Source organism: Lolium perenne, chromosome 3, assembly GCF_019359855.2.
Source record: "Lolium perenne isolate Kyuss_39 chromosome 3, Kyuss_2.0, whole genome shotgun sequence".
Classification (NCBI taxonomy): domain Eukaryota; kingdom Viridiplantae; phylum Streptophyta; class Magnoliopsida; order Poales; family Poaceae; genus Lolium; species Lolium perenne.
This window is the reverse complement of record NC_067246.2, coordinates 93,595,615-93,605,279: the sequence shown is the minus strand read 5'-3', so window position 1 is coordinate 93,605,279 and position 9,665 is coordinate 93,595,615.

Genomic DNA, 9,665 nt, shown 5'->3' with positions numbered 1-9,665 from the left:
CCAGTGAATGAAAGGATCCGGGTCGAACTTGTCGAGAGCACGCTTCCGGCAAGGACCTCGCTGATCTGAGTCAATACGGGGGAAGCGGTCCCTGGCCTGAAAACAAAAGAAAAAAGGGGTTAGTCACAGTATAAAAGTTACCGGTAAACCGACCCGAGTTGCGTGATTTCTTACTTCTTTGGTCGGAGGGTTAGTGGAACTGAGGGGCCGGAGGCCCCACTCCCAGTCATCCGGCATGTCCGTTTGGCATATTTGGTTAGCCTTCAGGACCACATCCGCCTTGCTCAAGGGCAGGCCGGTGATCTTGGTGGGATCGCCAGGGCCGTACATCTCGCTTATCTTGTGAGCGCGGCGCTTAAGGGGAAGCACCCGGCGGCTGATGAAGGTGCGGATAATATCATCGGAGCAAATGTTGGTATCCTTCATCAGCTTCAACATGAAGCGTACCACCCGGTTCGTCTCTATGTGATCCGTACCAGGGTTGTAGTTCCAGTTGACCTTGGCGGGCGGCGCCGGGTTGAAGGGCGGCAGATTGATGAGGTCAGTGGCGCTCTTGTTCTTCACATAGAAGAACGTCGTCTGCCACAACCGGCAAGACTCGAGGCCGTTGAACTTAAAAAAGGGGCTCCCTTGGCGGGAGCCGATGATACAAGACCCGCATTGTACGGGGGGTTTGGGCTTGGGAATGTCCTTGTCCTGGACCGAGTTGATCCGGAGAGAAAAGAAGCGGGCAAACGTCTCGCGAGCGGGACGGATGCCGATGTAGCCTTCCATGAAGGCCACAAAACAAGAAAGATAAAAAACGGCGTTGCCGGGAAGGTGGTGAGGCTGGAGTCGATAAAAGTCGAGGAATTGGCGGAAGAAGTCGGAGGCAGGAAGGCCGAAGCCACGCTCAAAGTGAGCAAAGAAAACAACGACTTCACCGGGTTCAAGCACCGGTTCGGTCTCATCACCTAGAAGCCGGCAGGAGACTCCATCCGGTATTCTCCTGGACTGGTAAAGCCAGTCAATCTCATGTTGAGTCACGTCGGAACCTCTCCAGGCTCCGCGTGTGATACCGGAAAGATCCTTTCCGGGGGCCCGGCTAGACGTACCGACCTCTTGGTCTTTGCTGGATTCAGCTTCCATCCGGGCGAGATCTTCGGTTAGCCCGTCGGAGGTCCTACTTCCTTGACTACTGTAAGAGGAAGCGAGAAGAGGTTCTTCGCCAGACATGTAGATCTGGAAGATGCCGGAATCTACCGTAAAACAGTTTCCCCCAAAAAGACCCTCGCGCGAAGATCTACGAGTAAGAGAAAAAGCAAAATAAAGAGGGGATAAATACTCTACCGCCCCAAGATCTGGAAAGCAAGAAGAAAAGAGGTAGAGGCGTATCGAGCCTAACCTGAAGCGGCGGAGGCGTTCAGGGAGAAGTCCACCGGAGGAACGGTGAGCTCCCGACCGTCGACGAAGGCCGGCGATGGAGAGGGGCGAGGTCCGTCGGAGGAAGCTTGAATCTGCGGCGAGGAAGGAACGCAGCAAGAACTCCGTGCGGTGAAGAGCTTCGGCGCGGTGAGAGCGACGTCCTAGCACCGACAGAAGCAGCACTCTGGCGGCGACCGGCGGCGAAGAGGGAGCAAGGGGCGAAGGGCTCGAACTGCTCTGGAAACGGGGGCAAGTGCGAAGAAGAAGACGAAGAGGAACTGCCCCGTCTTTATATAGAGAGAGGGGAGAGTGGGCCGAAAACCGTCGGGCCGCGGCGGTTCACCTTGGGGGCCGCCACGTGGCGTGCAAATACACGTGCAGAAAACAACATGTCACAAGAAGGCCACACAGATCCGGAACGGCCGCGAGGATCCGGTGTGGCGCCATAAATGCTAGCGCAGAAGCCGAAGGGAAGTGACCCCTGACACTGGCGCGCCAGTCACAGTGCGCATGTCACTGACAGGCGCGGGGCCCAAGATATTCTCGACTTCACCGAGGAAGTGTTTAATGACTAAGATGCCGGAGGACAAGATACCGGAAAATGTCTTGCAAAGAGAGATAACGAAAATCCGGGCAAAGATGCCGGATCCAAGCCTAGCACCGGATAGATTAAACCGGTATCCAAAGACGTGAGAACCTGGCATGGTCTGTTGGATAGAATCCGCCAGACTATACCAGCTTCGGGGACTAATGTTGGGGGGATGACCCCCGGTATGCCAAAGGCATGCCAAACCGGATGGTTTGAGCCATCAAGATACCGGTTTAATGTTTATACCGGAGCACAAGATAAGCGTTTGGCTAAGCGGGGCTAAGCCGGTACCCTCAGGAGAGGTATACCGAAACCGGATAGGCAAGACACCGGGCTACCGGAAAGCAGAGCAAGTCGGCAGGACTGGTCAAAGATCCTCTCCAAAGCTAGAAGACAAAGATGAGCTAAGCAAAGTAGCTTTAAACGAAGGGCTGATGATAAAGAGGAGGATGACGATGAAAGAAGCCGGAGGACGTCAGCATCTCTGATTAAAGGAGACCCTGGTCTCATCTATGATTAAAGTAGCTTTGTAAAGTAGTTTGTCTAGTCAAAGATGCCATTAGGGTTTCTTGCCCTGTAAGCCACCCTCTCCCATATATAAGGAGAGGGGGCAGCCCTCCTCACGGGCACGCACGGAACACAGAGGGAGAGATTCTGTAAACACAAACCTGTAACCTGTGAAAATCAATGAAGAAAGTGATCCAGAGCGAGTTCTTCCTTGTGTCTTTCTTCTTCAACCTCTAGCCTCGGCTAAGTTCTTGAGGAAACCATCCGGAAGTTCATCCCATCTGATCACAAACCCTCCCCCGAATCCTCTAGCGTCCATTCGGCCCCAACTTAAGCCATCCTATGGCATCTGTCTGTTCACCACGACGACACTCATAAAGATTTTCAGTAGCATCATGAACAAACTCGACAATATAACTATCACATGAAACATTCTTATCATGAGCTACATGCATAAAATTATTACTCTCCACATAAGCATAGTCATTACTATTAATTGTAGTGGGAGCAAATTCAATAAAATAGCTATCATTATTATTCTCATCACCATAATCATCATATATAGGAGGCATATTGTAATCATAATTAATTTTCTCCTCAATAGTAGGTGGACTGAAAATATGATTGTCATCATTGTAATCATCATATATAGGAGGTAAAGTATCATCAAAGTAAATTTTCTCCTACATGCTTGGGGGACTAAATATATCATGCTCATCAAAACCAGCTTCCCCAAGCTTAGAATTTTCCATAGCATTAGCAACAATGGTGTTCAAAGCATTCATACTAATAACATTGCCATTAGCATGCATATAAAGTTCCATAGGTTTTTTAATTTTCTCTTCAAACACCTCATGTCCTAACTCAAGATAAATACTACTCCCTCCGTTCCTTTCTATAATGCCTATAGATTTTTTGCATTTGTTTCAGAATATAAGATTGTAGCTTGGCTTTTTTTCAATTACCCCCTCTACATGCGTGAAAAAAAATCCATACAAAAAGGAAACAATTAATTGAGATTCCTAATGCATGACCCCAACGATACCTTAGATTTAGGAAGCAATGTTTTTATTTCCTTAATATAACTTGGCTGCACATATATGGAGAGTCAACCAGAGAGATTTGTGGGATTTGTTATGTTAATTTAGGAAGTTACCGATTTCTCTCATTTTACTCTGATCTCAAATCGTTAATCTAGGGGGTCTTGTGTAAAGAACACTCTTGTGCTAATTTCCGTGCCAAAAAACTATAGGCACTATAGAATGGAACGGAGGGAGTATAAAGATCTCTAATATTTTTGTTGTTTTCCATTAAGCCTAACTAGTGAAATAAAAACAAGAAACAAGAAGATATAATTGCAGAATCTAAAGGAAATAGCTTCGAGCACTCACACACTGGCAACAGTGCTAGGAAATAGCTTAGTAGTCGGAGGATGTGAATACCTTTTATCTTACCTCCCCGACAACGGCGCCAGAAAATAGCTTGATGTCTACGCATGCTTCTATTCCTGTAGACAGTGTTGGGCCTCCAAGAGCAGAGGTTTGTAGAACAGCAGCAAGTTTCCCTTAAGTGGATCACCCAAGGTTTATCGAACTCAGGGAGGTAGAGGTCAGAGATATCCCTCTCAAGCAACCCTGCAATTAAGATACAAGAAGTCTCTTGTGTCCCCAACACACCTAATACACTTGTCATATGTATAGGTGCACTAGTTCGGCGAAGAGATAGTGAAATACAGGTAACATGGATGATTATAAGTAGTAATTGCAATCTGAAATAAAGATGGCAGCAAGCGAACATGTAGCAGAACTTGTTGGAAACGGTGTTTCAATGCTTAGAAACAAGGCCTAGGGATCATACTTTCCCTAGTGGACACTCTCAACAATGATCACATAATTGAATAAATAAATGCTACTCTCAAACACTCTCTTGTTGGATGACAAACACCATTCATTGTGTAGGGCTACAAAAGCACACCTCAAGCCGGAGTAAACAAGATCCACAACTTCATAAAGGAATCACACACGATGCGCACACTGTCACCATCACACCGTGGAGAGTAACTCTGGAGTTCAGATTAAAGTAACCTCTAGAGTGCATAATAGACAAGAGTAACATCTACATATTCAACTAGATCACAAAGCTCATGATCACATAAAGATCACACCATGGGAGAGAGAGATGAACCACATAGCTACCGGTAGAGCCCTCAGCCTCGGGGGAGAACTACTCCCTCCTCATCATGGGAGACAGCAACGGCGATGAAGATGGCGATGGAGTCGATGGAGATGGATTCCGGGGGCACTTCCCCGTCCCGGCGGCGTGCCGGAACAGAGACTTCTGTCCCCCGAACTTGTCTTCGCGATGGCGGCGGCTACGGAACTCTTCGTGGAATATGACTGATGCCGTTAGGGTTTTCGGAGACGAAGGAATATATAGGCGAAGGGGCAGCGTCGGAGGAGCCAGGGGTGGCCTCCCCACACCTGGGCGCGCTGGGAGGGTGGGCCGCGCCGCCCTATGGGGTGGCCCCCCTGCTGGCCGTCTCCGACTCTTCTTCGATGTTCTGGAACCCTCCGTGGAAAATAGGGCCGTGGGCTTTTGTTTCGTCCAATTCCGAGAATATTTCCTGTGTAGAATTTCTGAAACCAAAAACAGCAGAAAACAGGAACTGGCGCTTCGGCATCTTGTTAATAGGTTAGTCCCGGAAAATGCATAAAAATAATATAAAGTGTGAGTAAAACATGTAGGTATTGTCATAAAACAAGCATGGAACATAAGAAATTATAGATACGTTGGAGACGTATCAATCTGCCACGATTGTAAAATATAGTAACAGATCTAAGCAAATCACAACCGTGAAAAGAAAGCAATCGACAAGAACAACAAGCAATCATGAGAAACATGAAGCAATCGTCTATCCGAACCCAATTCTAATGGAAACCCTAACAGATCTAATCTGCATGTCGTCACGAATGGTGAAGCACGGCCTATATATTGTTGCACAACGAAGATGGAGATAAGAGGAAGAGTAGCTTACCGCCATTTCTTAGGTCGACAACGAGGTCGAGATCGCGCCTGAACTCGAGATGTTGGTGAAGAGCGCGCTGCAGGTTCCGGCCGAGGTCGCGGTGCTTATCACCGTCGTCTCCTCCTCTGGTCCCGTTTCTCCTCCTTGCGATAGTGCGGTGGATTTGTCGGTGGTAGAGCAACCGCCCCGGTGATGTGACCGTTTGGGGGGGGGGGGAGAGTGAAGAGGCGAGTGAGAGGAAGGAGAGGGGCGATGAGGCTAGTTATGGCGTGTGTTCCCGAAGGGACGCGACGTTTCTGTCTCACTTCCCCACACGTGCAGGCGTCTGAAGACAACATGCCAGACTCCCCAACAACGACCATTTTGGACGTTCCTCCGGGGTCTGGCCCGGAGATGCTTTAAAAACCGGTTCGCGCAACAACGTGGGAGACTACAGGAATCCAAACAGCCAATTTTGCTTCCCAACCCATGCAAAAAACAGGTCGCGGGCTACGAAACAGGCCCAAAAGAACGTCTCTAGCTAATTCATATTAGTTGCCACTAGTATAGATGTATCTATATGTCATCTATAGTAGTGGCAAGTAATATTTCGGCTCCCAGGTGCTTATGCTCCCTCTACCAGAAAATCATATTTTGAAGTATCAAAAAAATTTGACAAATTTTTTTACAAGTACATCTTCATAATATATGTGCGTTCATCAAGATTCACGAAAAACCAATATTTTCTGTGATCTATGTAAAAAATAGAAAAATTATGATAATTTGATTTTGTATGAAACGACTTTGTGAGTGCATAGCACATGAACATGTATGTGCATTTTTTTTTGTTTTACTATTTTTGAAATTCAAAATGTGTGTAAGATGTATTTCAAAATAGAGGAAACATATGCTCCCGTGTTCCAAAACACCACTCCTCTCAGTAAAGGGAGCATTTCATTTAGTAAGAGCAACTCCACCGGCGCGCCCCAAATAGGCGCGAACTTTGTCTTTTATCATATTTAGTTTCTACATATTTGCAACATATATGATCATAATACCATGCTTTACATTGATTTATGGGGATTTACCAATGGTCCCCTTTATTTGGGTTATAACGTTCTGGAACAGGAAAACCCTGTTTTGTGTATTTTTCACTTTCAGAGACCTATACGTAGTTAAATTGACATGTGATTTTTGGAGCATCTGTTTTTCATCGGGAGAAGCAACATGGTCCCTGGAAGCTCACCAGGAGAGGCCCAAGGGCCAAAAGAGACGAGGTGGTGCGGCCAGGAAGTCAGGCCGCGCCACCCACCCTCTTTCACCCGTCGATCGTTCGTTTGCCCTGATTCATTTGCGAACCGACATATTTTGCCCTAAAAACGACTATATATGTGATCCCGAAGAGTTCTCGAGAGGAGAGCGCCGCACAAACACAGAAACACGAAAACAGAGGCGGCTGCAGAGAAGATTGGAGGGGAAAACTCTGTCGGGATCACCGCCGGAGGGATCACCACCTTCTCCAACGCCTTCATCATCATCACCATGACCAATAGGGAGTAGTACACATCTGGACTACGAGTTTGTGGTAGTAGCTTGATCTATTTCTCTCATGCTCTTCATAGTTCTTAGTGCCATATGAGCTGCCTATCATGACTATGGTCATATTTGTAATACCTATGTGGTGGATCCTTATTATATGATATTGTTTTATGAGATCTGATCTTATTATATGGTGACATGTATTGATAGATGCATATTATGTACCCCGTTTTTAAGTTTTTAAGAGCGCGTGTGGAGTGATGTGTGTGTTAGATGGAGTAGCATGGTTTTAGTGATTGGATAGTGACAATATGTTCAAGATCTATTATGATGTTGTCTTTCTTTTGCTACCTCACTAGGGATAAAGTGAATGCATGTGCTATGTTCATCATGTGACAGCAATGATGATCTTGTTTGTTCAAGGTAGCATATTTCATATTCAAACTTCATGTCAAAATACTTATTACTATGCTCTGTTAATTCTTAATACAAGATTGATGAAGTTTATTTCTTGTGGAGTATAAAAGAGGTGTATTGCATCATCTCTATGTTAGGACGTGATGCCCATATTAATTTTAGTCTTACATATAATATTATATGTACCTTCATATCTCATTGATGAATTGCTTTTTTCCACCATAACTTTAAGAGAGAATAGTCAAGTGAACCCATGAACACCAGTCCACTTTTTATCTTAAGAAACATATTTATATTGATTTTACATTGTTTTCTATTTGTTGCACTATTTTAATCCGAAAATAAAAAATATTTACTTTTCTTATTTGCATCCGAAACACCAAAAACAACCAACCTATTTTACAGGTTTTTACTTAGTTATTTTATCTAGTTTAGTTTTTACTTGTTTTATTTCTACTTGTATTATTTATTTAAACGAAACCTTGTGCTTGACAACCACACATTGGAGTTGGGGACCCAAGGCATTTACTTTACCTGCAGGATTGTTGAAAGAAGAGAGAAGAGGATACTCTTTCATCCAGTTCCCCGAGAGTTCGATATAAACCCTCGAGTCACCCTTGTGGGGAAAATACTCGCTGACGCAACACTCTGCACTTGGAGTCCCAACGTCATCAACACTGCATCCTCCATTTGGGGAAGGTATTCCCACACCGGTGCCCCATACGACAGACCGATATAATTCAAATGTAAAAATATTTTAAAAAGCGAAGTTCATAGGAATTTAGACAAGTTTACAAAAGTGACTCGAATTTTAGCTAAAAACTAAAAAAACTAGCGACGGCGTGCGTCGAAGGCACTGAAGTCGAGGTTGTCCGTGCCGTCGCCATCGTCGTCACCGGACAAGTCGAAGGACCAGTCGTCATCCTCCTCCTTTGGCGCCAGCGGCTCAGAAAGACCGGCGAGGTCGACGAAGTTCTCGCCATGGTCCATGGCGGACCACACCGCCGCCTGCCTCGAGCGAGCGTCATATGTTGGTAGTCCTCCTCGACGGAGCGGACGCCGATGAAGTGCTTCCCTGGGAAGTCCTCCGGGTCGTCGCCGCCACGGAGGGCCGCCTAAGCCTCCGCTTCCATCTCCCACCATCGTCTCTTCACCGGTGGAGGCGGTGCTGAGGGACCAGCGTCCTCCTCCTTGACGCGTCGGCGTTGGTTAGATGCCCCCAACGTCCTCCGAATAGGGGCAGAGGCTATGCACCGTTTGTTGTCGTGGACAACGACACCGGCAGAAGGAGGCGCGGCCGTCCGAAAGCACGAGCTCGATGGTGCGCTCCTCTTCGAAGCGTCGCGGCCATGCCGGGCTGGCGGGCGCGTTCGACGGCTGGCTTTTGTCGGCCGGCGACATGTGCGCCCGCCACTCGGCAATGAGGGCACGCGTCTCCGGTCCAGCCGGTGGCGGCAGCGGCACTGTGTAGCCGGCATTTGACATGTGCCACATGTGCGTCAGCTTGAACTGCAGCGTCACGGGGATGCGCTGCCAGTACATCACGTCCGCCTTGTCGTATGTGAGCTTCAGCGACCGGAGAGCGCCATCGCTGCCGCCGGCCTTGGCATTGTGCGCCATCCGTCGGTGGGTGTTTGCGTCAGCGGGTGTTTCGCGCGGCGTCTGCGACAATGGCGGTGGCGGCGGCTAGGGTTGGAAGACGGGGAAGAAGAGGAGTGCAACGGTGTGGTTTTAAGGGCGGCGGACGCGCATTGTAGGCGCGTGTGGGAGGTGGGTGGACGCCGCGTGGCCAGTCGCCATCCTCGTCGCCGCTTTGTTTTCCGCGCGGGAGACCATTAACGCCGACGACCAACCTCCCCGCGTCGTTTTCAACGCGACCCGCCGCCTCATCTCATTGCCAGGCGGAGCCCACCGGCGAAAACCGACGTGCCGCGAGACGCCAACGCGCCCGATTCACGCTCTTTGCGATGGGGCCAGCATGGAGTTGCCGACGCTTCTATTAGACTCGAAAACTAGCCGGCGCCTTTTAAAGCGTGTCGGTGTAAGTCCATTTTAGCCGCCGACCCCGAAAACGCTGTCGCCTATTGCCCCGGTAGAGATGCTCTAGTAGATCAGTGTTGAGACTTGAGAGTATAGATTTTCGATACTGTTGCCTGACAAGATATTCTGACAAAGATCGAAGATTCTTGGCTCTTGTCTTCTCCA